This window comes from Palaemon carinicauda, chromosome 11 (genome assembly GCF_036898095.1).
Source record: "Palaemon carinicauda isolate YSFRI2023 chromosome 11, ASM3689809v2, whole genome shotgun sequence".
NCBI lineage: Eukaryota > Metazoa > Arthropoda > Malacostraca > Decapoda > Palaemonidae > Palaemon > Palaemon carinicauda.
In genome coordinates this window covers 104,344,684-104,372,252 of record NC_090735.1, presented here as the reverse complement: position 1 = coordinate 104,372,252, position 27,569 = coordinate 104,344,684, and the positions used below count along the sequence as shown (strand labels likewise).

The 27,569-nt window shown below is 46.4% G+C and overlaps 1 protein-coding gene across 6 annotated transcripts in view; it reads right to left on the bottom strand.

The window, feature by feature from the left end:
* The window catches only part of LOC137650113 (regulator of microtubule dynamics protein 1-like), a 314,670-nt gene extending 305,657 nt beyond the window's left edge, over positions 1 to 9,013 (bottom strand). For all 6 annotated transcript variants that reach the window (XR_011045912.1, XR_011045913.1, XR_011045914.1 and 3 more), the window contains exon 1: positions 8,840 to 9,013. The gene's annotated coding sequence lies outside the window, so the exon portion shown is untranslated. The remainder of the gene's footprint in view (positions 1 to 8,839) is intronic.
* Between the last annotated feature and the right edge of the window lie 18,556 nt (positions 9,014 to 27,569).

The following is a 27,569-nucleotide window of genomic DNA, read 5'->3' as shown; positions in this document are numbered from 1 at the left end:
GGTGAACGACAGGCACGAACAGACGAACCCTCGGTCGCAACACTGTTCACAACACTTTGCGCACTAATCACTTTCCCACTTTCCGCCGTGGCACTGTGGCACTTAAGTTCCTTCACGTCAGCCACGAGTTGATTACGGTCACTTGCTAACGCTTCAACTCTCTCCCCCAAGGCATGAATAGCACGTAACATGTCTTGCATAGACGGTTCCTGAGTGCTAGAAGGGGGGTTAGGAACAACCACTACAGGGGAAGGATTAGGTTCAGGGGCATGTGGAGAGGAAAAATCTACGGACCTAGATGAACTTCTCCTTACTCTATCTCTCTCTAGTCTGCGTGCATACTTCTCATATTCGAGCCAATCGAATTCCGAAAGGCCCACGCATTCCTCACACCGATCTCCCAATTGACAGGTTTTACCCCGACAATTGGAACAAACAGTATGAGGGTCGAGAGAAGCCTTAGGAAGACGCCTATTACAGTCCCTAGCATTACACTTTCGAAATCTAGGTACTTGAGAAGGGTCAGCCATTTTGAATTAGTAAAAGAAAATTCCAAAAACAATCCAAGTCATCAACAAATAATCCGATTCAATAAAGAGTTCAAGAGTTTATGTTGAGGAAAAAACACCTGTACTGCGAAAGCTCAAACCAAAATAAAGTACTTCACCAAATATGATGGGAAAACTCCAGGTTCTACAGCGAGTATAAATACGTCTTGTCGTCAACGTCGACAGAGAAGAATTGAAGGTTTTGTTTACATACAAGAGTGGTATCTGGCCGACAGTTGGCGCTGGTGGGCACACCCGCAACCTGCATAGCGATCGCTCGCGAGTTTTTTGAGTATGTTGTCTGTCGAGCCACAGAGTTGCAGCTATTATATATTCACCGGCTAAGTTAAATATTTAAAAAAATAACTTTGTATTAATAGGTACATGTTTCATCATTGCATATGGAATTCCATCGGGTCCAGGGGATGTATCATTATAAGTAGCAAGTGAGGAATCCAATTCTCTTAAAGTAAATAGAGAATTATAAGACTCTTCCCTTCCTGTTGCAAAATTTAGAATTTTCTTTTCTTCAATGCTCCTATACTGGTGACCATGAGCTGCCACAAACTTGCATGATACATTTGAAAAATGATCAGCCAGGGCTTTGCTAACATCATTTGCTTCAGTCACATACTGACCATTCACCTTCAACACGGGTGGTGGGTTGGGGGTATATTTGCCTGCAATCTTTTTCATTTTCCTCCATACAGAAGATGGTGGTGTTCTACTGTTGACTAAGGAAACAAAAGATACCCAAGATTGGCCCCTAGCTTCTTTCATGGCACGACGGAACTGTGCTCTATATTTTTGGTATATCATCAAATTATCTTATGTACGGCGTCTACACAATCTTGTCAAAGATTTTCTGGTGGCTCTCAGCAAGACAGTTAATTCTGAAGACCACCATGGAACTGGTCGTCATTTGAATGACCCTGTGGTTTTGGGAATCGAATTGCTTCCTGCTGTATGGAGAGTTCCATTCAGTAAGTCTATGGCATCATCAATATTTTCAAACTGTTCTGCATTCCCTTCAATTTCACTTAGCTCACGAAATCTATCGCAGTCCGCTTTGTCAAGATTCCATTGTGGCGATCTTTGTAAAGGTGGACCATTGATGGTGTTTGTAATGACTGGTGCATGATCACTAGTATGCCAATCATTTAATGTCCTCCAATCAAAATCAAGAAGTCAGTTAGAGCTTGCAATTGAAAGGTCAATGCATGACAAGGTACCTGTCTAAACATGGAAGTGTGTGGGCTCTCCTGTATTAAGGAGTCCGAAATCCTCGTTTACCACAATTGATGATATAATATTGCCCTTGGTATTTGCTAAAACATCACCCCACAAAGGATGTTTACCATTCAAATCTCCAAGTAAAAGAAAAGGTTGAGGGAGCTGTTGAATCACCTCTACTAAATTACCATATGATATGTCATCATTTGGAGGCAAGTACAGAGAACAGATTGTATATTTTCTCCCTACATCAATCTGTACAACCACTGCCTGCAGAGGTGTACGAAAGATAAAGGTATTTGGGGAACATCTCGACGAACATACATGAGACTTCCGCCATGGCTCCCTACTCGGTGATCATATGGTGTCCTATAGCTAATATATATGTAATAATCATATATTACATGTTTAAAACACATGACGTAATAGGTCATTGTGAGGTAGAAGCTAGTGTGAGAAGTGCTGTAGTCAGATCATAGGAGGATGCGAATACCATATCTCAGCAATGTAAAATTTTTATGAAGAATAAACACAAATACGAACCGTGAGAAAGAGTTGTGTCGCCACCGGATGCAGGTGTCTTCCTATACTAATGTTTAGTTTACATTATGTGTTTAAATGCTGAGATAACTGACTATACGATATCTGTGATATCGATATTTTAGGCAGTTCTTATCAATACATCACATGGAATGGTCATCCGACTAAACCAGCTATACTCCTGTGATGGAGATGTTAACACTGTTGTTTTTAAAGAATAAACCATTTTAAAGTTAACTTACCTGACTTTACTTAAAGATGTAACATACCAACTAACATACTTAATGTGTGTTAACAACAGTAGCATACTAATAAATGGTGGCAGCGGTAAAACTCTAAGAATCAGAGAAAGATCTTCAAGAACCAGCGAATAAAACTCTAAGAATCAGAGATAGATCTTCAAGAAACAGCTAATAAAACTCTAAGAATCAGAGAAAGATCTTCAAGAATCAGCGAATAAAACTCTAAAAACCAGAGAAAGATCTTCAAGAAATCAACAGTAATGAATCTACAATTCTGACTAAGTATCATAGTCCATCGAAGAATGAAACATTTAATGAATGTTATACATACAAACTGATGAACTGGATCTTCAATCAACATCCTAAGAAAACCAAGGACTGACGTTCAACGCTTACAAAACATATCCAGGAAGCACTACATTCAACGGAAATCGGACCGAAAACATTCACCCAAACATCAAGAGAGAGAGAGGAAATCGGACCGAATACATTCACCCAAACATCAAGAGAGAGAGAGGAAATGACGACATCACACAATACCATATAATTTAAAAACAAAAGTACACGCTTTCTTAATGTGCAATTAACTATTTAAAGAGTAGCAATTTTCTAGAATAAAATTATGTTTCCCAAAAAATAGCAAGGTTTAGCGAGGTGCAGGGACTCCTTAATTTTGGTACAAACCTATTCCAAAGTAAGGAGCCCCCGGGTAGCCAAAAAGCCAGATTGGCAGGGACATCCACCCTCCTAATGGGTGAGTCGCCCCTAATTAATAGCGTAGGTTTGTATTCCAGTTACGGAGAAAATGACAAATTTGTAGATAATTTCCCTCTTAATGAGAGAATGCCCTGATGAAGTCATTGAGCTTCAGCACAGCATATCATTCTCATGTTGAAACTTGGTGACGGGCTGGAGGGCTCTCAAACTTGGGGAAATTGCTCTCCTAGTTTGAATGTAAATTTCTCTCTCTCTCATCTTTTTCTTCTTAATATTACTTTGACCTTCTCCTAATTTTGTAAACTTTCTTCTGTGTTGCTGTCCTAACTCTATGATAAAAATTTCCCTTATATATATTTGTATATATTATGTACATACAGTATATATAATTTTTTTTTTCTTTGGCATGGATGTTTCTTTATCCAATATAGCCGCTGGCGTGGATGTTTCTATATCCATTATTGCTGCTTGCTTCGATGAATGGGAGAAGGTGTCACGGTTGGGAGATATCTGGATTCAAAGCTATATGTGAGAGTAGTGATGATCTCAGCCATCCCGAAGATGGTTTGGACATTTTTGGCAGTACTGTACAGTGAACCCTCGTTTATCGCGGTAGATAGGTTCCAGACCCGACCGCGATAGGTGAAAATCCGCGAAGTAGTGACTCCATATTTACGTATTTATTTAACATGTATATTCAGACTTTTAAAACCTTCCCTTGTACGTAGTACTGTTAACAAACTACCCTTTAATGTACAGAACACTTAATGCATGTACTACAGTACCCTAAACTAAAACAGGCACAAATATTAAAGGCGATTTTATATCATGTGTTTCCTAAACACGCCAAAAAGCACGATAAAAAATGGCAACCAATGTTTTGTTTACGTTTATCTCTGATCATAATGAAGAAACAAACGCATTTACACATCTGTGTATAGGTTAGTTTTTGCATCGATTATATTGATTATTCAGTACAGTATGTTGATTTTGTTATTACCAATGTTTTACTTAATTTTTCTTAGGACTTCCAAATGAAATGTTTTTCTTTATGACGCCGCCTGAAACGACAGCGTCATAAAGTACGCTCAGTAAACAAACGAAGGCATTTAACGCGCATGATGAAAGTGATAAATAATGATATTACAGTAAAAGCTTTTAGAAAATATGTTATTACAAATATTATTTACCGTATCTATATAAAATCATAAATACGTAGCAAAGCAGGAAAACAATTTACGAGAGAGAGAGAGAGAGAGAGAGAGAGAGAGAGAGAGAGAGAGAGAGAGAGAGAGAGAGTTGTTTTACGTACGTAAATGTAAATTTTAAACAAAAAAAATAGCCCCATTTCATTTAAAATAGGTTATTACAAATATTTTACTTTATCATATTACAGTAGTCTGTATAATACTGTAAAGTTCAGTACAGTATGTTGTTGTTATAGTCGTGGCGATGAAATATGACAACAGCTGATTCATTCTCTCTCTCTCTCTCTCTCTCTCTCTCTCTCTCTCTCTCTCTCTCTCTTCGTGTTATACAATACTTACATATAGATGAAGAAACTAAAAATAGTTTTCTTAGTGTCAATTAAATACGAAACGAAAAAATTAGGCCGAGTTTACATCCATTTCAATCGTTGCTAAAAATACGGCATACGATTTCATCAGCAAACCACTATTTTTTGGGAAACAATTTTATTCTAGAAAATTGCTACTCTTTAAATGGTTAATTGCACATTAAGAAAGCGTGTATTTTGTTTTTAAATTTTGGGTGTGTTTTAAAAATCAAGTATTGTTGACTTCTTTTTGTTTTACTTTTGGCTGTGATTAGATCAGCTGATGTCTAGCTGCCGCTTCTTAACTTATTCAAACCGTCTACAGTATACAGTTGATATTACATAAGCACCAATGTGTTCTAACCTATCAAATTTTTTTGTTTATTACATTTAAAACAACACACACACTCTCTTTCTCTCTCTCTCTCTCTCTCTCTCTCTCTCTCTCTCTCTCTCTCTCTCTCTCTCTCTCTCTCTCTCTCTCTGTGGGCTACTTTTCACTCCCTCCCATTCCTTACCGCTCTCTATCTCTCTAACAAATATCTTTGTTGCTCCTCAAAGTTTCATTTATATTGAAAATCAATCATGATTCAATTTTCCTTACTTTCTCCAATCTCGCACCATCGGTCACATCGCAGTATTTTTGAAATTTCCAGAAAATCCGCGATATATATATATACATGCGTTATGAAAAAAATCCGCGAAGTGGTGAATCCGCGATGGTCGAACCGCGAAGTAGCGAGGGCTCACTGTAGTGGAAACAAGAAGGTGGTCTTGACCGCTTGCCTACGCTCCTTCCGCCAGTCATCCATTCTAGCGAGAGCCTTCCTAGCTGAGATGGACAGCTTCATCTTGATGAAAGCCAACTGCTTTCTGGCCTTCTTCCTGCTAAACTGCGACTGAGGAGAACGAGGAGCAGCAGGTTGAAACTCCTCCCCATAAAGCTCAAGGAGGGAGCGAGAGAGAACCTTACAATCTGCAGCCGCGTTAGCAGGCTTATCCTCATCCTCTGGGATATCCACTAGATCTTGCCCTACTTCCAACTCAGCTCTTTGGGCTGCAGGAACTAAGTCTGAGGTTGCTTTAACAAGCCGATCAGTTTCCCATTGCTCATCTGCGTCCGAGAAAAGCAAATTGTCGGATGCGTCCTGTTGGCGAGGGCTTAATGCTTCCCGACATCGAGGGGTGCGTGCATCTTGGCGCCGCGCGCCGGAGGCGTCCTGTCGCCGCGCGATGGAGGCATCCTGACGTCGCGCGCTAGAAGCGTTCTCAAGGCGGGAGGAGGATGCGTCCTGGCGTCGAGAGCTGGAAGCGTCCTTGCGACAAAAGATGGATGCGTCCTGGTGTCGCGAAGCAGAAGCGTCCTGGAGAGGCTGGCTGGAAGCGTCCTGGCGTCGCGAGCGAGAGACGGAAGTATCCTGGCGACGAGAAACGTGAGCGTCCTGGCGGCGTGTCGAGGAAAAAGAAGAGCGGTACCGCGCGCTTGACAAATCGCGCCGCGGTTCCCTGGGAGAGGCATTTTACCGATTTCTTAATCGGTAAAGTGTCGTCCTTACGCCTGTCCGACTGGGAGGAAGGGCGGCTAAAAGCTTGCACCAGAGAAGACAGCTGCTTCTGATAACTTTCATAAAAGATTTCGTGACTGCTGCTGGATCCTGCGTTTCAGAAGGCGATGGCTGCCGAGTAGCGCTGGTCAAAGGAAAAGGTTCTCTCAATAGTCTCTCGTCACTAACATGAAGAGGAGAATCTTCCTTCCCTCCATTTCTAGGCTTTGACCTCTTCGTTGGAACGGTGTCCCAGTCATCTTCTGAAGGAAAAGCTTCCGGGCTACTCGATAAGGGAGAGCAAGAACGGGTCTGGTCAGCTAGATTCCACCTCCTCTTGGTCGGTCTCGAAGCTTTATACCGCCATTTGCGTCTAGGCGAGGGGCTCGGGGAAGACACCATCACTTCCGACACGCCTTTTCCATGGCGGTCATAAGCAGCCTGGGAAGACGAAAACGCAACAGGACTGCTTGAGGCGACGGTTGACCAAGGTTGCGTACCTCTCACTCCCTTACAGCCGTCGACGTACCTTCTATCTTGGTCCTGAGAGCTTGGTAGAGGTCTAGACCTAGGGACGTGACAGGTTCGATCAGTCGCCACCTCCACTGCACTTTCACAAGCACTAATCACACTCTCACTCTTACCTTTAAAGGCTGAAAGCTGGTCTTTAATAGCCTTCAACTCAGCCGCCATCCTGGCATACCGAGGGTCATCAGTAGATACCGTTCCTGTAGAAGGGGCAGGAGCTACTACCTCAGGAGAAGGTTCAACTTCTACAGAGGAATTAATTAAGGGATCCAAAGAAATATTTAAGCTAAGCTCACCAGCAGAATTACAGTAGATTTAGATCTCGAAGCCCTCCTGGCTTTATCTAACTCTAACTTATACACATAGCGTTTCATAGTTAACCATTCTTTCTCACTCAAAACCTCACATTCCTTGCACCTATTATCAAGCGCACATTAAAAACCCCTGCACTTTAAACAAACAGTGTGAGGGTCTACCGAAACTTTCAGTAACCTCACCTTGCATACCTCATTTACACAAACACGAAAATGAAGTTTATCAGTCAACGTAAACAAACAAAAAGTCGAAGAATAATAACAAAAGTGATTTCCGAAACCCTAGATCAGTGTACGTCACCAAAAAACAAGTCCAGTACAGCGACACAGGGAAAGCGAACGAAAAACTCCAATGGCGGACCAACTATGTTGTCAGTCCAACCAGCAGAGATGATCTGAGGGACAGAAAACAGGAATGATTCCATGTACCACCCTGTAAGGGATGTTAACCACCTAATCGCACAACCACCACACGGCGGTTGCCGCAAATTTTGAAAAATTCTGCCGGACGTCAGAGACTATAGCTATATATATATAACTGCCAGGTAAGTTTTATTCATAAAAGCTATTATTACTCATGTGAAATTAAAAAAAAATAAGGCCTCGAAGGTCCGATTGCGACTTAATTTTCAGGGAAGGCCAGCACATTTTCTACAGCAATGCTTTTGTAATGGTTGCCAAGAAAACAAAAAAGGTGACGATGTCAATCATAAAGTAAGGAATTAGATGTGATTAATTCTTTTCATTATGGAAGGATTTATTTGTGATTTACTTTATCATAACCTAAGGATTTATTTGTGATTTACTTTTAGTTTGTGACCTGGGAAGGGGGTGTCCGGCTAGCGGTTGTGATCTGGGAAGGTTTGTGACCTGGGAAGGGGGGTCCAGGGGGCTTGCCCCCGGCTATGGGTTGTGACCTGGGATCTGTTAGGTTAGGTGGGTTTGTTGGGTTCTGTATCCTTTTACAAATCTCAAAAGTTGAATAATCATGTTTAGACCTATTTTCAACCATTTATATGAACCATATATTTTTTTCCAACTGGTTATCTTGGGCTTATTTTGCATTTTTGACCATCATTATTGCCATAACTCACTCGTTTCTGACATTTCCCCACCCAAAATATCCCGGTTTCCCACTGGGGTCCCCCATAATTGTCATTACATAAGGGGGTCCAAAAACTCATGAACGGGTGGTTTGCCCCAATAATAAAGGTCAGAAATGCATGAAACACAAGATAGTGAGTAGGAAAAATATATGGTTCATGTATTTGGCTAGAAATCAAAGTATCATATTTACCTCTAAATATATATATATATATATATATATATATATATATATATATATATATATATATATATATATATAAAACCTCTAACTGCAGTGAAAATTTTATTTTTTAAAGAAAATATAATAGAAAATGTCGCGTCAATTACAATAAAACCGACAATTTGAAAGGATAGAGACTGCAGTCCTTATACGAGTTTTAATGAAACTGGTATTAATTTCCATCCACCTTTATAAGAATAATCTATTCAATATATTGTTTAGCACTGGCATCAGGTCACCCCGACTGCCTACACCTAGCCCTAAGTAGGTATAGAAAGCTCCATTTCTCACCTTATACCTAATGACTATTTCTGATCTGGGCAATATCAAGTACACGGATGTAGGTTACGGCTTAGGGCTATATTGTTTACTTGATGTCTGATGAACTTAAGTGCTACGATAACGAAGTTCGAAATCCAAAATCAGCTGATCAAACATCAATGTCAACATCGTCGCTTGTGTTTGGAAAAGGTCACATGGTGCATTCTATTAGAAAGTCGGAACAATCAAACAATACATTTAAAGCGATTAGAATTACTTTCTATATTAATTTCTTTCTGCCATATTTAATTTGAGAAGCTGATATGAATATTAAACTTAAAGATATTGATAGATATCGCAATACTTTGTGATATCCTTTGCTACATTACTCGTGTATTTGCTTCTGCAATGCAGTAACCAAACGCAAATCAATTAGAATGTCAATAGAATACACCAATAATGAATGAAAAATAAAACTTTCGATCTAGTATTTGATGTCACCAAACCTCTACAATACTTTCTAAACCTATTATCATTCTAGTCTATTGTGTTCAGTACTAAAGAAATTTACGTTTAGCACCAATCCACAGAAGTCTGCGGTGTTAGTAAAATTTAAAAAGAAAAATGTGAATGGAGTGGTCAGGAATGGAAGGACAGAAACAGTTAAAGAATATAAATACTTAGAAGAATGGTACTCAGAGATAGGAAACCACAGTTTCAGCATAACCAAAAGGAAAGCAAAAATAGAATACTTGGTACAAGAAGTTAGGAACTATGGGGGCAGTAACAGAGTAGGAGATTTAGCATTATTCGTGAGAATAAGGATCTATGACACAATAGTAGTACCTACAATGTTTGCAAATATTGAGGCATGGGAAGTTAGAAAAGAAAAAAGAAATGAAAGAACTAGGGAGTATACAGGACAAAATTATTACAGGAATGTTTGACCAGGATGCTACCACACCTTACTGGAGGTTAATAGTAAAAAATAAGAATATGGCCAGTTGGAAATAGAATAGAGCATACAAAGGTGATGCTTTTTCATAACATAATAACATCAGAGGACAAGTGACTAGTTAAGGAGATAGTGGAAGGTCAAATAAAAGAACCATATGGGGAATGCTGAGAAAAAAGTATCACAGAAATATGCAATGAATATAATATTGAAATTGAAGAAGTAGGAACGTTTGAAAATAAGAACTCAAAAAGAAATACAAAGAAAAGTGGCAAAGGAAATAATATTAAAAAATAGAAGACAAGAAAGCAGAATTTACCAAACTGTGGTTTGTGAATAGTAATGGCAGAAGAGACTACATGGGACAATGAACTTAGCACTAATGAAGCAGTAATAATTATGAAAACAAGGCTGAATATGATAGAATTAACAGAAAATTATAGAAACCGGAAGGATAAGAATAAGCTTTGTGTGTTGTATAGGGAGTCATGGATACCACGGAGCATATGTTTGGCTGTAATGGGTTAAGAAAATTTTGAAACAATGACATAAAAATGGGGAATTTAGAAACACCAATTAAAGAGGTTCCCCGGTATATTAGAAAGGCCATTGAAGTTAGAAGTAGAGGTATGTAAGCTATGCTGTCTGTGTAGGAGGTAACTAATGATAATTATGTCCTTTTTTTTCAGATTGCATAGCTTTGCACCTACTACGCTTCTTCTAGTAGTGTGACCACAATCACTGTGTTGGGGGAGAGCAACGAGGAATCTGGAACCAGATTACACTGCTGATTAACTAACTCTAAAACCAAAGTTTTGATATACGCGCAGTAATGGGTTTCATGCTTCAGCCGGTTCTCACCGGTTCGCTAGAACCGTCTCAGTTCAGGTTCAGGTTCAGGTTCTGGGGTGAGGCATAGCCTTTACAACGGCGCTATGAATTTCATGAGTTCGGTGAACTGTATAACCAGTGTTGCCAAGTTAGAAGAAATACGCTATATTTAGCTAATTACAGCTTTTGTTAGCGGATTTTAAAGTTCTGCTGCAGATAGCAGGAAATCTAACAGAATTTTAATGACTTTTGGCGGATTACATGTGAATGTAAATATTTAGTACATTTTCCCCCCAAAATCCTGTAAAAATTAACAAAATTATTACACTTGGTGCACTTCTACATTAAGTTTTCAATTCCTTCCATAAACGATACTTGTCCTTCATGAGTATGACGAGCTGCATAAACGGATTTTTAGCGAAGCAAAAAATCTATTTTTGGGTGAGATAGCCATGTCGTCCTGATGGAAGGTTCCTATAAGTAGCTTCCTAAGGGATATTTGACTACAGTGATATTCCCAGAGAATTTACCTTTAGGTCTCCAGAATTCTAACTCCTGGCACGAATATCCTTAAAATTTCTCTTAAGGATATTGCATAAATCAGGGGACGTATATTTTGATACGACACATAGCGATCTTCACCCCGAACAACGCTTTCACCTCGAGGGGGAAGAGTGGCAAAAATAGAAGGGGAGCCGTTATCAAGGTTACCCTTTTTCCCATACTACTATTGAGTATCTAGATGGCGCCATATTCAAGATGGCGGTTATTCCTTGTAGCATTGAGCATGGTGCTACAGATGTAGTAGTTTCGGGAGGGATCCTGCCAAGGCCTTTTCTTTAGGAAAGGAGGGCGGGTCCATCAGGATGACATGGCTATCTCACCCAAAAATAGATTTTTCGCTTCACTCAAATTCCAATTTTTGGGCTCAAGCCATGTCGTCCTGATGGAAGCTTACCAGAGAATTACTAGAAAGTACTGTATCTCTGGATTTTCATAGGTGCCTTAACCTTGGGACAATTTTTCCTATGGTCATCTGGACCATTGAGACAAATGTCGTTACCGTTATCCGTCATTACCACTAATCATAGACAATGTTAGTGCTTCCTGTCCCCTACAAGGAAGAGTGATACTAGATGGTAGAAAAGGGGCCTCAACGTTAGCATATATTGTATAAACAAACATAAGTATCCACTAGATATACAAAGGGTCTCACGGTTTGTATACATTGTCGGAACAATTAAGTGTCAATTATATCCATTGTTTGAAAGCATACAATAATATGAGGTTTACTTAAATAAATATTTAAGAGAACTCTGGCATTTTTTATGTGGTAATTGCAGGGTGAAATAGGACACAATTACACTCTAATAGACATCTATTTCGAATAAATGACCTAATGGAATAATGAGTGTAACGAATGTAATATGTTAAGGGAATTATACGTGCAACATATACAGAAAATATTATCCTCCCTAAAAGAGAAGAAATGATGAGTGCCACTCTGAAATTGAAAATTTTGATAAATTTTCCCAATATAATTTCTGTAAATGTTGCATACTATCAACACTGTGTACTATGTACACACAACACAAGTGTTATCTGTATAATTCCACACCTGAGATTTTGAACAGTCTTAGTGTCACCATTGTGACACCCACTTAAAAGGTATCGCACTGGAAGTGTCAACACCTTTTCACCCTAGTTGATAGTCCCAATCAATTAACTGTTCATCACAGTACTAGACGACAGGTTTTAATACACTACCTGCCGCCATCACATAATGCTTCAGTTCGTGGACTTTCTTTGCGTAGTGTTTGTAGAACAGTCTGGATGATTTCCATCCAGTATATGAACGAAGACGCTCGAAGTCCATATACTGAAAAAAGTTAAGTGATGAAGCAATTTTTCTCGGATCATAACCTGCGGGTGTACTGTCAGGATCCATTCTGCGAATAAAGTAGGTGACCTTCGCCCTCAGTTGTTTTAGGGATAAGTTTGATCCTGAAGTTTCTCCTTTGAAGAGCTGTCCTCCCCTGAAGTCTGAAGCTCTACAAAGATAGACCTTTAGACACTCTACTGGGCATAGATAGACATCTTCCTTCAGAGGGTAGATTCTCCAGGGACCCCATCTTTTAGTGGGTAGCTCGTTCTTGGCGAAAAAAGCTGCATCAGGAAAGAGATTCAGCTCTCCCACTTCTGTGAACTAAATATGGCCTTCATTTCTTGATAGGGCTACTATTTCACTAACTCTATCCCCTGAGGCTATAGGGAACAGGAAAATAACCTTCTGGGTTAGATCCTTGAGAGAACAATTGTAAGGACACCGATCCCTTCGTCGTCCAGAAAATCGACAAACTACTTATTTATTTGAATTCTCTTTTCGCCACACTGTGGTTTCCCATGTATATACATTCCGCTCTACCAGAGCTACATTTTGACATATGTATCATTTCATTACATGTTTCTGTTAACTCATAATTCGTATATTTGTAAGTGTAAGAAAACACAAATATTTTGGCGGGCACTTCAATCTGATTTGGCGCCAGCGCCATCCTACCTTTCCGTCCGCACCTTGTAATATACTCCCGTGCACATTCGAATAAAGTATCAGTTGATCTTGGTGACGCTTGTCTCACTGTCCTTACAACTGGTGACCCCGGAGTTGAAAGTAGCATCAGCGGTTTTGGCTTTGCCATTAACGGACTTATTACGGCCGTGCTACCTTCTCCATACTCCGTTACCTTAGGCACGAGCCTACCTTTGGTTCTCCCACACTTCGGTGAACGTAAGGCAGTAGGATGAGCTTAACCGACATATCAACTTCTCACCTCTTCGCCGACTCGTCGTCTGGCCACGATGCAGGAAGCAACACGCCCATCGCACCCAACGGCCTCGCCTCCACGCCCAAAGTCAAACTGCCGCCCTTTTCTCAACACAACACCGCTTCCTGGTTCCTGAGAGCGGACGTACTCTTCCGCGTCGCTAGACTCAGCGACTCCTGCGCCAAGGCTGACATCGTTCTCACCTTCATACCTGAAGAGGTATTCGACAAGATTTCCCCATGGCTCGACGCCCAGGCCGGCCAAGTTTCATACGACGACCTGAGAACGAAACTCATCGGTATCTACTCCCTCTCCGTCTCAGCAAGGGCACAGAAAGTTCTGGACCTCGCCGGCAAGCCCATGGGTGACACCTCTCCTGTCGTGGCGTGGGATGAGCTAACCGGCCTGCTTATGCTCCCCGAAACAGACAGCAACGGCCGACGACGTGAGATTAGCTTATCTCGCGAAATCTTTCTTCGACGCCTACCACAGGACGTACGGGCCCAATTGACAGACGCCGACACGCTCCCGATGAACGAACTCCTGTCGAAGGCTCAGAAGCTCCACGAGGCCTCCAAAGCATCATCGTCAACACCGCCTCCGTTCTCATCCTTCAGCAGCTGCTCGTCCATAGACTCCTCGGCAATGGCCCTTGAGGACGACGAGATCAACATTCTATAAAGAAAGAACCCACCGCAACCGACGCGACCGAACATCTAGGACTAACCCAGCATGGTGCTTCTACCACCAACAGTTCGGCAGTGACGCCAAGAAATGTAGAGCACCATGCAGTTTCCCTAGAAGATGACGCCAGAAGCATCCACCTGCCACCATCGCAGCCGCAGTTAACCAAAACAAGAATGGTTTCTATATCCTCGATACCATTTCCAACCGTAGACTCATGGTGGACACCGGCGCAATGCAGTCAACGTTCCCGCCTTCCAAGTCCGACCTAGACCGTGGTCCCAACAAAAAGACGTTTCGGCCATATACACATCGACGTCGTGGGACCATTGCCCCCTTCTGGATCTGCTCGCTACCTGCTTACGATCATTGATCGCTACACGAGGTGGTTGGAGGCATCGCCGATGACCGAAGCTACGACTCAAGCATGCGCCGATGACCGAAGCTACGACTCAAGCATGCGCCGAAGCCCTCCTGTCAAGCTGGGTGAGCAGGTTTGGCGTTCCTGACGACATCACGACAGACAGAGGCCCCGCTTTCCTCTCAGAAATATGGCTCGCTTTGGCGAACCTGATGGGGACGACGCTCCACAGCACCGCGGCAAACGGCATGGTCGAAAGAACTCACCGCGCCCTCAAGGCGTCCCTGATGGCGAGCTGCACCGACGGGGACTGGAAATCACGACTTCCTTGGGTACTCCTCGGCCTTCGCACCGCCCCTCGCGCAGACGGCGAACCTTCGCCCGCCGAAAAGGTTTACGGGGAAGCGCTCGCAGTTCCTAGCGAATTCTTTCCCGCATCAACCGACGACACGCAGCTGGATCACCTAAGGGACATCGCCAGGAAGTTCAGGCCGTGTCTCAAAACTTACCAGGACAGAACCAAGCACTTCAAGCCAAAAAGCCTGGATGACTGCGGGTACGTTTTCGTCCGTGTCGACGCTCATCGACAACCACTAACTAGACCTTATCGAGGCCCCTACCGGGTAATTAAAAAGACAACGAAAGCCTTCCTTCTCGACGTCCATGGCCAAGAGGACTGGGTCTCAATAGACCGCGTGAAACCAGCGTTTCTCGAAGGAAGCGACACTGCCTCCGCCGGACCTGGCAGATCCAGAGTTCCACCTCAAAACAAACCACCCAACGAAAGAAAAATCATCAAACGACGACAAGAGGAAGAGATCCTTACACCGACCACCAGCGCGCCCCTCCGTTCAAAAACAAGAGGAACCCTCCGACACCCGAAAAGATACGAAGATTGATCATCAGCCCTCTACGCCGCCCGATGTCTTGGGGGGGGGGAGTACTTGTAAGGACACCGATCCCTTCGTCGTCCAGAAAATCGACAAACTACTTATTTATTTGAATTCTCTTTTCGCCACACTGTGGTTTCCCATGTATATATATTCCGCTCTACCAGAGCTACATTTTGACATATGTATCATTTCATTACATGTTTCTGTTAACTCATAATTCGTATATTTGTAAGTGTAAGAAAACACATATATTTTGGCGGGCACTTCAATCTGATTTGGCGCCAGCGCCATCCTACCTTTCCGTCCGCACCTTGTAATATACTCCCGTGCACATTCGAATAAAGTATCAGTTGATCTTGGTGACGCTTGTCTCACTGTCCTTACAACTGGTGACCCCGGAGTTGAAAGTAGCATCAGCGGTTTTGGCTTTGCCATTAACGGACTTATTACGGCCGTGCTACCTTCTCCATACTCCGTTACCTTAGGCACGAGCCTGCCTTTGGTTCTCCCACACTTCGGTGAACGTAAGGCAGTAGGATGAGCTTAACCGACATCTCAACTTCTCACCTCTTCGCCGACTCGTCGTCTGGCCACGATGCAGGAAGCAACACGCCCATCGCACCCAACGGCCTCGCCTCCACGCCCAAAGTCAAACTGCCGCCCTTTTCTCAACACAACACCGCTTCCTGGTTCCTGAGAGCGGACGTACTCTTCCGCGTCGCTAGACTCAGCGACTCCTGCGCCAAGGCTGACATCGTTCTCACCTTCATACCTGAAGAGGTATTCGACAAGATTTCCCCATGGCTCGACGCCCAGGCCGGCCAAGTTTCATACGACGACCTGAGAACGAAACTCATCGGTATCTACTCCCTCTCCGTCTCAGCAAGGGCACAGAAAGTTCTGGACCTCGCCGGCAAGCCCATGGGTGACACCTCTCCTGTCGTGGCGTGGGACGAGCTAACCGGCCTGCTTATGCTCCCCGAAAAAGACAGCAACGGCCGACGACGTGAGATTAGCTTATCTCGCGGAATCTTTCTTCGACGCCTACCACAGGACGTACGGGCCCAATTGACAGACGCCGACACGCTCCCGATGAACGAACTCCTGTCGAAGGCTCAGAAGCTCCACGAGGCCTCCAAAGCATCATCGTCAACACCGCCTCCGTTCTCCTCCTTCAGCAGCTGCTCGTCCATAGACTCCTCGGCAATGGCCCTTGAGGACGACGAGATAAACATTCTATCAAGAAAGAAACCACCGCAACCGACGCGACCGAACATCTAGGACTAACCCAGCATGGTGCTTCTACCACCAACAGTTCGGCAGTGACGCCAAGAAATGTAGAGCACCATGCAGTTTCCCTAGAAGATGACGCCAGAAGCATCCACCTGCCACCATCGCAGCCGCAGTTAACCAAAACAAGAATGGTTTCTATATCCTCGATACCATTTCCAACCGTAGGCTCATGGTGGACACCGGCGCAATGCAGTCAACGTTCCCGCCTTCCAAGTCCGACCTAGACCGTGGTCCCAACAAAAAGACGTTTCGGCCATATACACATCGACGTCGTGGGACCATTGCCCCCTTCTGGATCTGCTCGCTACCTGCTTACGATCATTGATCGCTACACGAGGTGGTTGGAGGCATCGCCGATGACCGAAGCTACGACTCAAGCATGCGCCGAAGCCCTCCTGTCAAGCTGGGTGAGCAGGTTTGGCGTTCCTGACGACATCACGACAGACAGAGGCCCCGCTTTCCTCTCAGAAATATGGCTCGCTTTGGCGAACCTGATGGGGACGACGCTCCACAGCACCGCGGCAAACGGCATGGTCGAAAGAACTCACCGCGCCCTCAAGGCGTCCCTGATGGCGAGCTGCACCGACGGGGATTGGAAATCACGACTTCCTTGGGTACTCCTCGGCCTTCGCACCGCCCCTCGCGCAGACGGCGAACCTTCGCCCGCCGAAAAGGTTTACGGGGAACCGCTCGCAGTTCCTAGCGAATTCTTTCCCGCATCAACCGACGACACGCAGCTGGATCACCTAAGGGACATCGCCAGGAAGTTCAGGCCGTGTCTCAAAACTTACCAGGACAGAACCAAGCACTTCAAGCCAAAAAGCCTGGATGACTGCGGGTACGTTTTCGTCCGTGTCGACGCTCATCGACAACCACTAACTAGACCTTATCAAGGCCCCTACCGGGTAATTAAAAAGACAACGAAAGCCTTCCTTCTCGACGTCCATGGCCAAGAGGACTGGGTCTCAATAGACCGCGTGAAACCAGCGTTTCTCGAAGGAAGCGACACTGCCTCCGCCGGACCTGGCAGATCCAGAGTTCCACCTCAAAACAAGCCACCCAACGAAAGAAAAATCATCAAACGACGACAAGAGGAAGAGATCCTTACACCGACCACCAGCGCGCCCCTCCGTTCAAAAACAAGAGGAACCCTCCGACACCCGAAAAGATACGAAGATTGATCATCAGCCCTCTACGCCGCCCGATGTCTTGGGGGGGGGGGGAGTACTTGTAAGGACACGGATCCCTTCGTCGTCCAGAAAATCGACAAACTACTTATTTATTTGAATTCTCTTTTCGCCACACTGTGGTTTCCCATGTATATATATTCCGCTCTACCAGAGCTACATTTTGACATATGTATCATTTCATTACATGTTTCTGTTAACTCATAATTCGTATATTTGTAAGTGTAAGAAAACACATATATTTTGGCGGGCACTTCAATCTGATTTGGCGCCAGCGCCATCCTACCTTTCCGTCCGCACCTTGTAATATACTCCCGTGCACATTCGAATAAAGTATCAGTTGATCTTGGTGACGCTTGTCTCACTGTCCTTACAACTGGTGACCCCGGAGTTGAAAGTAGCATCAGCGGTTTTGGCTTTGCCATTAACGGACTTATTACGGCCGTGCTACCTTCTCCATACTCCGTTACCTTAGGCACGAGCCTGCCTTTGGTTCTCCCACACTTCGGTGAACGTAAGGCAGTAGGATGAGCTTAACCGACATATCAACTTCTCACCTCTTCGCCGACTCGTCGTCTGGCCACGATGCAGGAAGCAACACGCCCATCGCACCCAACGGCCTCGCCTCCACGCCCAAAGTCAAACTGCCGCCCTTTTCTCAACACAACACCGCTTCCTGGTTCCTGAGAGCGGACGTACTCTTCCGCGTCGCTAGACTCAGCGACTCCTGCGCCAAGGCTGACATCGTTCTCACCTTCATACCTGAAGAGGTATTCCACAAGATTCCCCCATGGCTCGACGCCCAGGCCGGCCAAGTTTCATACGACGACCTGAGAACGAAACTCATCGGTATCTACTCCCTCTCCGTCTCAGCAAGGGCACAGAAAGTTCTGGACCTCGCCGGCAAGCCCATGGGTGACACCTCTCCTGTCGTGGCGTGGGACGAGCTAACCGGCCTGCTTATGCTCCCCGAAAAAGACAGCAACGGCCGACGACGTGAGATTAGCTTATCTCGCGAAATCTTTCTTCGACCCCTACCACAGGACGTACGGGCCCAATTGACAGACGCCGACACGCTCCCGATGAACGAACTCCTGTCGAAGGCTCAGAAGCTCCACGAGGCCTCCAAAGCATCATCGTCAACACCGCCTCCGTTCTCCTCCTTCAGCAGCTGCTCGTCCATAGACTCCTCGGCAATGGCCCTTGAGGACGACGAGATCAACATTCTATCAAGAAAGAAACCACCGCAACCGACGCGACCGAACATCTAGGACTAACCCAGCATGGTGCTTCTACCACCAACAGTTCGGCAGTGACGCCAAGAAATGTAGAGCACCATGCAGTTTCCCTAGAAGATGACGCCAGAAGCATCCACCTGCCACCATCGCAGCCGCAGTTAACCAAAACAAGAATGGTTTCTATATCCTCGATACCATTTCCAACCGTAGACTCATGGTGGACACCGGCGCAATGCAGTCAACGTTCCCGCCTTCCAAGTCCGACCTAGACCGTGGTCCCAACAAAAAGACGTTTCGGCCATATACACATCGACGTCGTGGGACCATTGCCCCCTTCTGGATCTGCTCGCTACCTGCTTACGATCATTGATCGCTACACGAGGTGGTTGGAGGCATCGCCGATGACCGAAGCTACGACTCAAGCATGCGCCGAAGCCCTCCTGTCAAGCTGGGTGAGCAGGTTTGGCGTTCCTGACGACATCACGACAGACAGAGGCCCCGCTTTCCTCTCAGAAATATGGCTCGCTTTGGCGAACCTGATGGGGACGACGCTCCACAGCACCGCGGCAAACGGCATGGTCGAAAGAACTCACCGCGCCCTCAAGGCGTCCCTGATGGCGAGCTGCACCGACGGGGACTGGAAATCATGACTTCCTTGGGTACTCCTCGGCCTTCGCACCGCCCCTCGCGCAGACGGCGAACCTTCGCCCGCCGAAAAGGTTTACGGGGAAGCGCTCGCAGTTCCTAGCGAATTCTTTCCCGCATCAACCGACGACACGCAGCTGGATCACCTAAGGGACATCGCCAGGAAGTTCAGGCCGTGTCTCAAAACTTACCAGGACAGAACCAAGCACTTCAAGCCAAAAAGCCTGGATGACTGCGGGTACGTTTTCGTCCGTGTCGACGCTCATCGACAACCACTAACTAGACCTTATCGAGGCCCCTACCGGGTAATTAAAAAGACAACGAAAGCCTTCCTTCTCGACGTCCATGGCCAAGAGGACTGGGTCTCAATAGACAGCGTGAAACCAGCGTTTCTCGAAGGAAGCGACACTGCCTCCGCCGGACCTGGCAGATCCAGAGTTCCACCTCAAAACAAGCCGCCCAACGAAAGAAAAATCATCAAACGACGACAAGAGGAAGAGATCCTTACACCGACCACCAGCGCGCCCCTCCGTTCAAAAACAAGAGGAACCCTCCGACACCCGAAAAGATACGAAGATTGATCATCAGCCCTCTACGCCGCCCGATGTCTTGGGGGGGGGGGGAGTACTTGTAAGGACACCGATCCCTTCGTCGTCCAGAAAATCGACAAACTACTTATTTATTTGAATTCTCTTTTCGCCACACTGTGGTTTCCCATGTATATATATTCCGCTCTACCAGAGCTACATGTTGACATATGTATCATTTCATTACATGTTTCTGTTAACTCATAATTCGTATATTTGTAAGTGTAAGAAAACACATATATTTTGGCGGGCACTTCAATCTGATTTGGCGCCAGCGCCATCCTACCTTTCCGTCCGCACCTTGTAATATACTCCCGTGCACATTCGAATAAAGTATCAGTTGATCTTGGTGACGCTTGTCTCACTGTCCTTACAACTGGTGACCCCGGAGTGGAAAGTAGCATCAGCGGTTTTGGCTTTGCCATTAACGGACTTATTACGGCCGTGCTACCTTCTCCATACTCCGTTACCTTAGGCACGAGCCTGCCTTTGGTTCTCCCACACTTCGGTGAACGTAAGGCAGTAGGATGAGCTTAACCGACATATCAACTTCTCACCTCTTCGCCGACTCGTCGTCTGGCCACGATGCAGGAAGCAACACGCCCATCGCACCCAACGGCCTCGCCTCCACGCCCAAAGTCAAACTGCTGCCCTTTTCTCAACACAACACCGCTTCCTGGTTCCTGAGAGCGGACGTACTCTTCCGCGTCGCTAGACTCAGCGACTCCTGCGCCAAGGCTGACATCGTTCTCACCTTCATACCTGAAGAGGTATTCGACAAGATTTCCCCATGGCTCAACGCCCAGGCCGGCCAAGTTTCATACGACGACCTGAGAACGAAACTCATCGGTATCTACTCCCTCTCCGTCTCAGCAAGGGCACAGAAAGTTCTGGACCTCGCCGGCAAGCCCATGGGTGACACCTCTCCTGTCGTGGCGTGGGACGAGCTAACCGGCCTGCTTATGCTCCCCGAAAAAGACAGCAACGGCCGACGACGTGAGATTAGCTTATCTCGCGGAATCTTTCTTCGACGCCTACCACAGGACGTACGGGCCCAATTGACAGACGCCGACACGCTCCCGATGAACGAACTCCTGTCGAAGGCTCAGAAGCTCCACGAGGCCTCCAAAGCATCATCGTCAACACCGCCTCCGTTCTCCTCCTTCAGCAGCTGCTCGTCCATAGACTCCTCGGCAATGGCCCTTGAGGACGACGAGATCAACATTCTATCAAGAAAGAAACCACCGCAACCGACGCGACCGAACATCTAGGACTAACCCAGCATGGTGCTTCTACCACCAACAGTTCGGCAGTGACGCCAAGAAATGTAGAGCACCATGCAGTTTCCCTAGAAGATGACGCCAGAAGCATCCACCTGCCACCATCGCAGCCGCAGTTAACCAAAACAAGAATGGTTTCTATATCCTCGATACCATTTCCAACCGTAGACTCATGGTGGACACCGGCGCAATGCAGTCAACGTTCCCGCCTTCCAAGTCCGACCTAGACCGTGGTCCCAACAAAAAGACGTTTCGGCCATATACACATCGACGTCGTGGGACCATTGCCCCCTTCTGGATCTGCTCGCTACCTGCTTACGATCATTGATCGCTACACGAGGTGGTTGGAGGCATCGCCGATGACCGAAGCTACGACTCAAGCATGCGCCGAAGCCCTCCTGTCAAGCTGGGTGAGCAGGTTTGGCGTTCCTGACGACATCACGACAGACAGAGGCCCCGCTTTCCTCTCAGAAATATGGCTCGCTTTGGCGAACCTGATGGGGACGACGCTCCACAGCACCGCGGCAAACGGCATGGTCGAAAGAACTCACCGCGCCCTCAAGGCGTCCCTGATGGCGAGCTGCACCGACGGGGACTGGAAATCACGACTTCCTTGGGTACTCCTCGGCCTTCGCACCGCCCCTCGCGCAGACGGCGAACCTTCGCCCGCCGAAAAGGTTTACGGGGAAGCGCTCGCAGTTCCTAGCGAATTCTTTCCCGCATCAACCGACGACACGCAGCTGGATCACCTAAGGGACATCGCCAGGAAGTTCAGGCCGTGTCTCAAAACTTACCAGGACAGAACCAAGCACTTCAAGCCAAAAAGCCTGGATGACTGCGGGTACGTTTTCGTCCGTGTCGACGCTCATCGACAACCACTAACTAGACCTTATCGAGGCCCCTACCGGGTAATTAAAAAGACAACGAAAGCCTTCCTTCTCGACGTCCATGGCCAAGAGGACTGGGTCTCAATAGACCGCGTGAAACCAGCGTTTCTCGAAGGAAGCGACACTGCCTCCGCCGGACCTGGCAGATCCAGAGTTCCACCTCAAAACAAGCCGCCCAACGAAAGAAAAATCATCAAACGACGACAAGAGGAAGAGATCCTTACACCGACCACCAGCGCGCCCCTCCGTTCAAAAACAAGAGGAACCCTCCGACACCCGAAAAGATACGAAGATTGATCATCAGCCCTCTACGCCGCCCGATGTCTTGGGGGGGGGGAGTACTTGTAAGGACACCGATCCCTTCGTCGTCCAGAAAATCGACAAACTACTTATTTATTTGAATTCTCTTTTCGCCACACTGTGGTTTCCCATGTATATATATTCCGCTCTACCAGAGCTACATTTTGACATATGTATCATTTCATTACATGTTTCTGGTAACTCATAATTCGTATATTTGTAAGTGTAAGAAAACACATATATTTTGGCGGGCACTTCAATCTGATTTGGCGCCAGCGCCATCCTACCTTTCCGTCCGCACCTTGTAATATACTCCCGTGCACATTCGAATAAAGTATCAGTTGATCTTGGTGACGCTTGTCTCACTGTCCTTACAACTGGTGACCCCGGAGTGGAAAGTAGTATCAGCGGTTTTGGCTTTGCCATTAATGGACTTATTACGGCCGTGCTACCTTCTCCATACTCCGTTACCTTAGGCACGAGCCTGCCTTTGGTTCTCCCACACTTCGGTGAACGTAAGGCAGTAGGATGAGCTTAACCGACATATCAACTTCTCACCTCTTCGCCGACTCGTCGTCTGGCCACGATGCAGGAAGCAACACGCCCATCGCACCCAACGGCCTCGCCTCCACGCCCAAAGTCAAACTGCCGCCCTTTTCTCAACACAACACCGCTTCCTGGTTCCTGAGAGCGGACGTACTCTTCCGCGTCGCTAGACTCAGCGACTCCTGCGCCAAGGCTGACATCGTTCTCACCTTCATACCTGAAGAGGTATTCGACAAGATTCCCCCATGGCTCGACGCCCAGGCCGGCCAAGTTTCATACGACGACCTGAGAACGAAACTCATCGGTATCTACTCCCTCTCCGTCTCAGCAAGGGCACAGAAAGTTCTGGACCTCGCCGGCAAGCCCATGGGTGACACCTCTCCTGTCGTGGCGTGGGACGAGCTAACCGGCCTGCTTATGCTCCCCGAAACAGACAGCAACGGCCGACGACGTGAGATTAGCTTATCTCGCGAAATCTTTCTTCGACGCCTACCACAGGACGTACGGGCCCAATTGACAGACGCCGACACGCTCCCGATGAACGAACTCCTGTCGAAGGCTCAGAAGCTCCACGAGGCCTCCAAAGCATCATCGTCAACACCGCCTCCGTTCTCCTCCTTCAGCAGCTGCTCGTCCATAGACTCCTCGGCAATGGCCCTTGAGGACGACGAGATCAACATTCTATCAAGAAAGAAACCACCGCAACCGACGCGACCGAACATCTAGGACTAACCCAGCATGGTGCTTCTACCACCAACAGTTCGGCAGTGACGCCAAGAAATGTAGAGCACCATGCAGTTTCCCTAGAAGATGATGCCAGAAGCATCCACCTGCCACCATCGCAGCCGCAGTTAACCAAAACAAGAATGGTTTCTATATCCTCGATACCATTTCCAACCGTAGACTCATGGTGGACACCGGCACAATGCAGTCAACGTTCCCGCCTTCCAAGTCCGACCTAGACCGTGGTCCCAACAAAAAGACGTTTCGGCCATATACACATCGACGTCGTGGGACCATTGCCCCCTTCTGGATCTGCTCGCTACCTGCTTACGATCATTGATCGCTACACGAGGTGGTTGGAGGCATCGCCGATGACCGAAGCTACGACTCAAGCATGCGCCGAAGCCCTCCTGTCAAGCTGGGTGAGCAGGTTTGGCGTTCCTGACGACATCACGACAGACAGAGGCCCCGCTTTCCTCTCAGAAATATGGCTCGCTTTGGCGAACCTGATGGGGACGACGCTCCACAGCACCGCGGCAAACGGCATGGTCGAAAGAACTCACCGCGCCCTCAAGGCGTCCCTGATGGCGAGCTGCACCGACGGGGACTGGAAATCACGACTTCCTTGGGTACTCCTCGGCCTTCGCACCGCCCCTCGCGCAGACGGCGAACCTTCGCCCGCCGAAAAGGTTTACGGGGAAGCGCTCGCAGTTCCTAGCGAATTCTTTCCCGCATCAACCGACGACACGCAGCTGGATCACCTAAGGGACATCGCCAGGAAGTTCAGGCCGTGTCTCAAAACTTACCAGGACAGAACCAAGCACTTCAAGCCAAAAAGCCTGGATGACTGCGGGTACGTTTTCGTCCGTGTCGACGTTCATCGACAACCACTAACTAGACCTTATCGAGGCCCCTACCGGGTAATTAAAAAGACAACGAAAGCCTTCCTTCTCGACGTCCATGGCCAAGAGGACTGGGTCTCAATAGACCGCGTGAAACCAGCGTTTCTCGAAGGAAGCGACACTGCCTCCGCCGGACCTGGCAGATCCAGAGTTCCACCTCAAAACAAGCCGCCCAACGAAAGAAAAATCATCAAACGATGACAAGAGGAAGAGATCCTTACACCGTTCAAAAACAAGAGGAACCCTCCGACACCCGAAAAGATACGAAGATTGATCATCAGCCCTCTACGCCACCCGATGTCTTGTGGGGGGGGGAGTACTTGTAAGGACACCGATCCCTTCGTCGTCCAGAAAATCGACAAACTACTTATTTATTTGAATTCTCTTTTCGCCACACTGTGGTTTCCCATGTATATATATTCCGCTCTACCAGAGCTACATTTTGACATATGTATCATTTCATTACATGTTTCTGTTAACTCATAATTCGTATATTTGTAAGTGTAAGAAAACACATATATTTTGGCGGGCACTTCAATCTGATTTGGCGCCAGCGCCATCCTACCTTTCCGTCCGCACCTTGTAATATACTCCCGTGCACATTCGAATAAAGTATCAGGTGATCTTGGTGACGCTTGTCTCACTGTCCTTACACAATCTTCATTGTTCACATATGAAGCATAATGTAGGACCTTGTCCAAAGACCATGAAATGGGTTTCGTAGGAGCTGCCGGCCTAAGTCTAGCGCATGCCTTCGGGATCTTGTTGAAGATTTCGTTCATCAGATTCACTTGAAAGGCGTACAGAAGAGGTCTAGTTAAGGCTGATTTGCTCGTAGTTATCATGTTGGCAGCCAGACCTTGATTATGAAAGTGGATAAAGAAGGAAAGACAGAAGTCTATTGAAATTTCTTTTGGTCCTTTTGCTTTAACAAAAGCAACCCACTTTTTTCCAAGACGATTCATATTGTCTTCTAGTTGACTTAGACTTGTATTCTTCTAGGAAGTCTATACTGCCTTTTGAGATCCCAAATCTTTTCTTAACCACTAGGGCGAGAAAATCAAGAAATGAAGGTTTTGGGGTCTCTGTGATGAAGCGAAGACAGTCGACTTCAGAACCCGTTGAGATAGAGCTGGGTTCGGTACAAGGACCAGTCTCAGCCTCAGTTCCCGCAGTAGAGGGAACCAGTTGTTCTTGGGTCACTTGGGAGCCACTAGAGCTGCCGTTCCTTGGAAGGATCTCGGCATGTTGAGGGCCTTCCGTAGGAGATTGGATGGAAGGAACAGGGAATTCCGTGTCCTTTCGTTCTAAACTAGGGACATGGCGTCCGTTTTCTCCTCTAGAGGGTCCTCGTATGGGGCTACATATCGAGGTAGTTTCTTGATGACGCTCATCACGAAGAGGTCGATTTGCAGTTCCGGGACTTGTTCCAAGATGGAAGAGAATGAGCCTGTGTCTGTGGACCATTCTGACTCTATCGGCTTGAGCCTGAGTAGAGCATCCGCTGTTACATTGCGGATCCTTTGTATGTGAACTGCTAATAGGTGCCATCTCTCTAAACGAAGGATGGCTAATATCACATGGACTATATGGGACGATCTTGAGCCTTGTCGGTTCAGACATCTCACTATCACTTCGCTGTCCAAGATCAGCCTGATGGGGGCTGGTCTGCGAGGGGAGAGTTTTTCCAACATGAAAAGGACTGCCATGGCTTCCAAAATGTTGATTAGAAAGGGCTTGAACAGAGATGACCAAGTCCCTTGGCCTTTCCTTTGATTGGAATGAACTCCCCATTCTTCCGTTGAGGCATCCATGTGGATGGTTATCGACGGCAGAGGTGGTTGAAAGGGCACGGTCCTCCTTAGGCTCTTGGCCTTCGACCATGGGCTGAGAAGTGATTGAAATAAGATTGATATCGGTCATTTTAGATCTCTTCCAGTGTTTGATGCGTATCTTCTCCAGACTCCTGATGCATCTTTCAGCTGTGCTCTTAGCACTGGGTCTGTTACTGCTGCGAACTGGAGAGAGCCCAATACTCTTTCCTGTTGGTGTCTTGAAATCCTGTCGGATTACATTAGTCTCTTGACAGACCCTACGATCTCCTTCCTCTCCCTTGAGAGAATGGAGAGATAATATGACCTCAGGTCCCAATGATTTTCCAGTCATTGAAACCTTTAAGCTGGAGAGAGTCGAAACTTCTTGAAGTTGATTATGCATCCCAGATGTTCCAGGAACTTGGTTACTTCTTTGGATGCTTGCAGACAAGCCGTTTCGGATGCTACCCGCTCCAGCCCGTTGTCCAGGTACTCTGCTACCTGGACAGTTTCTAGGCGTAGTTGTTACATGACTGCGTCTGCCCGTTTCATGAAAATACTTGGGACTATGTTTAGTCCGAAGAGCATGGCTCTTAGAACATACTTTATCTTCTGTAACTTGAATCCTAGGTAGGAGGAGAGGGGACGACTGACTAGAAGATGCCAATAGGCACCTGTCAGGTCTATCGAGACTGTTAACGCCCCTTTTTGTAATAGGGTCCTTATGTGTAGAAGGATTAACATCCTGAACTTGCTGTTTCTTATGAACTTGTTGAGTGGCGACAAGTCCAGAATGACTCTGGGTTTTC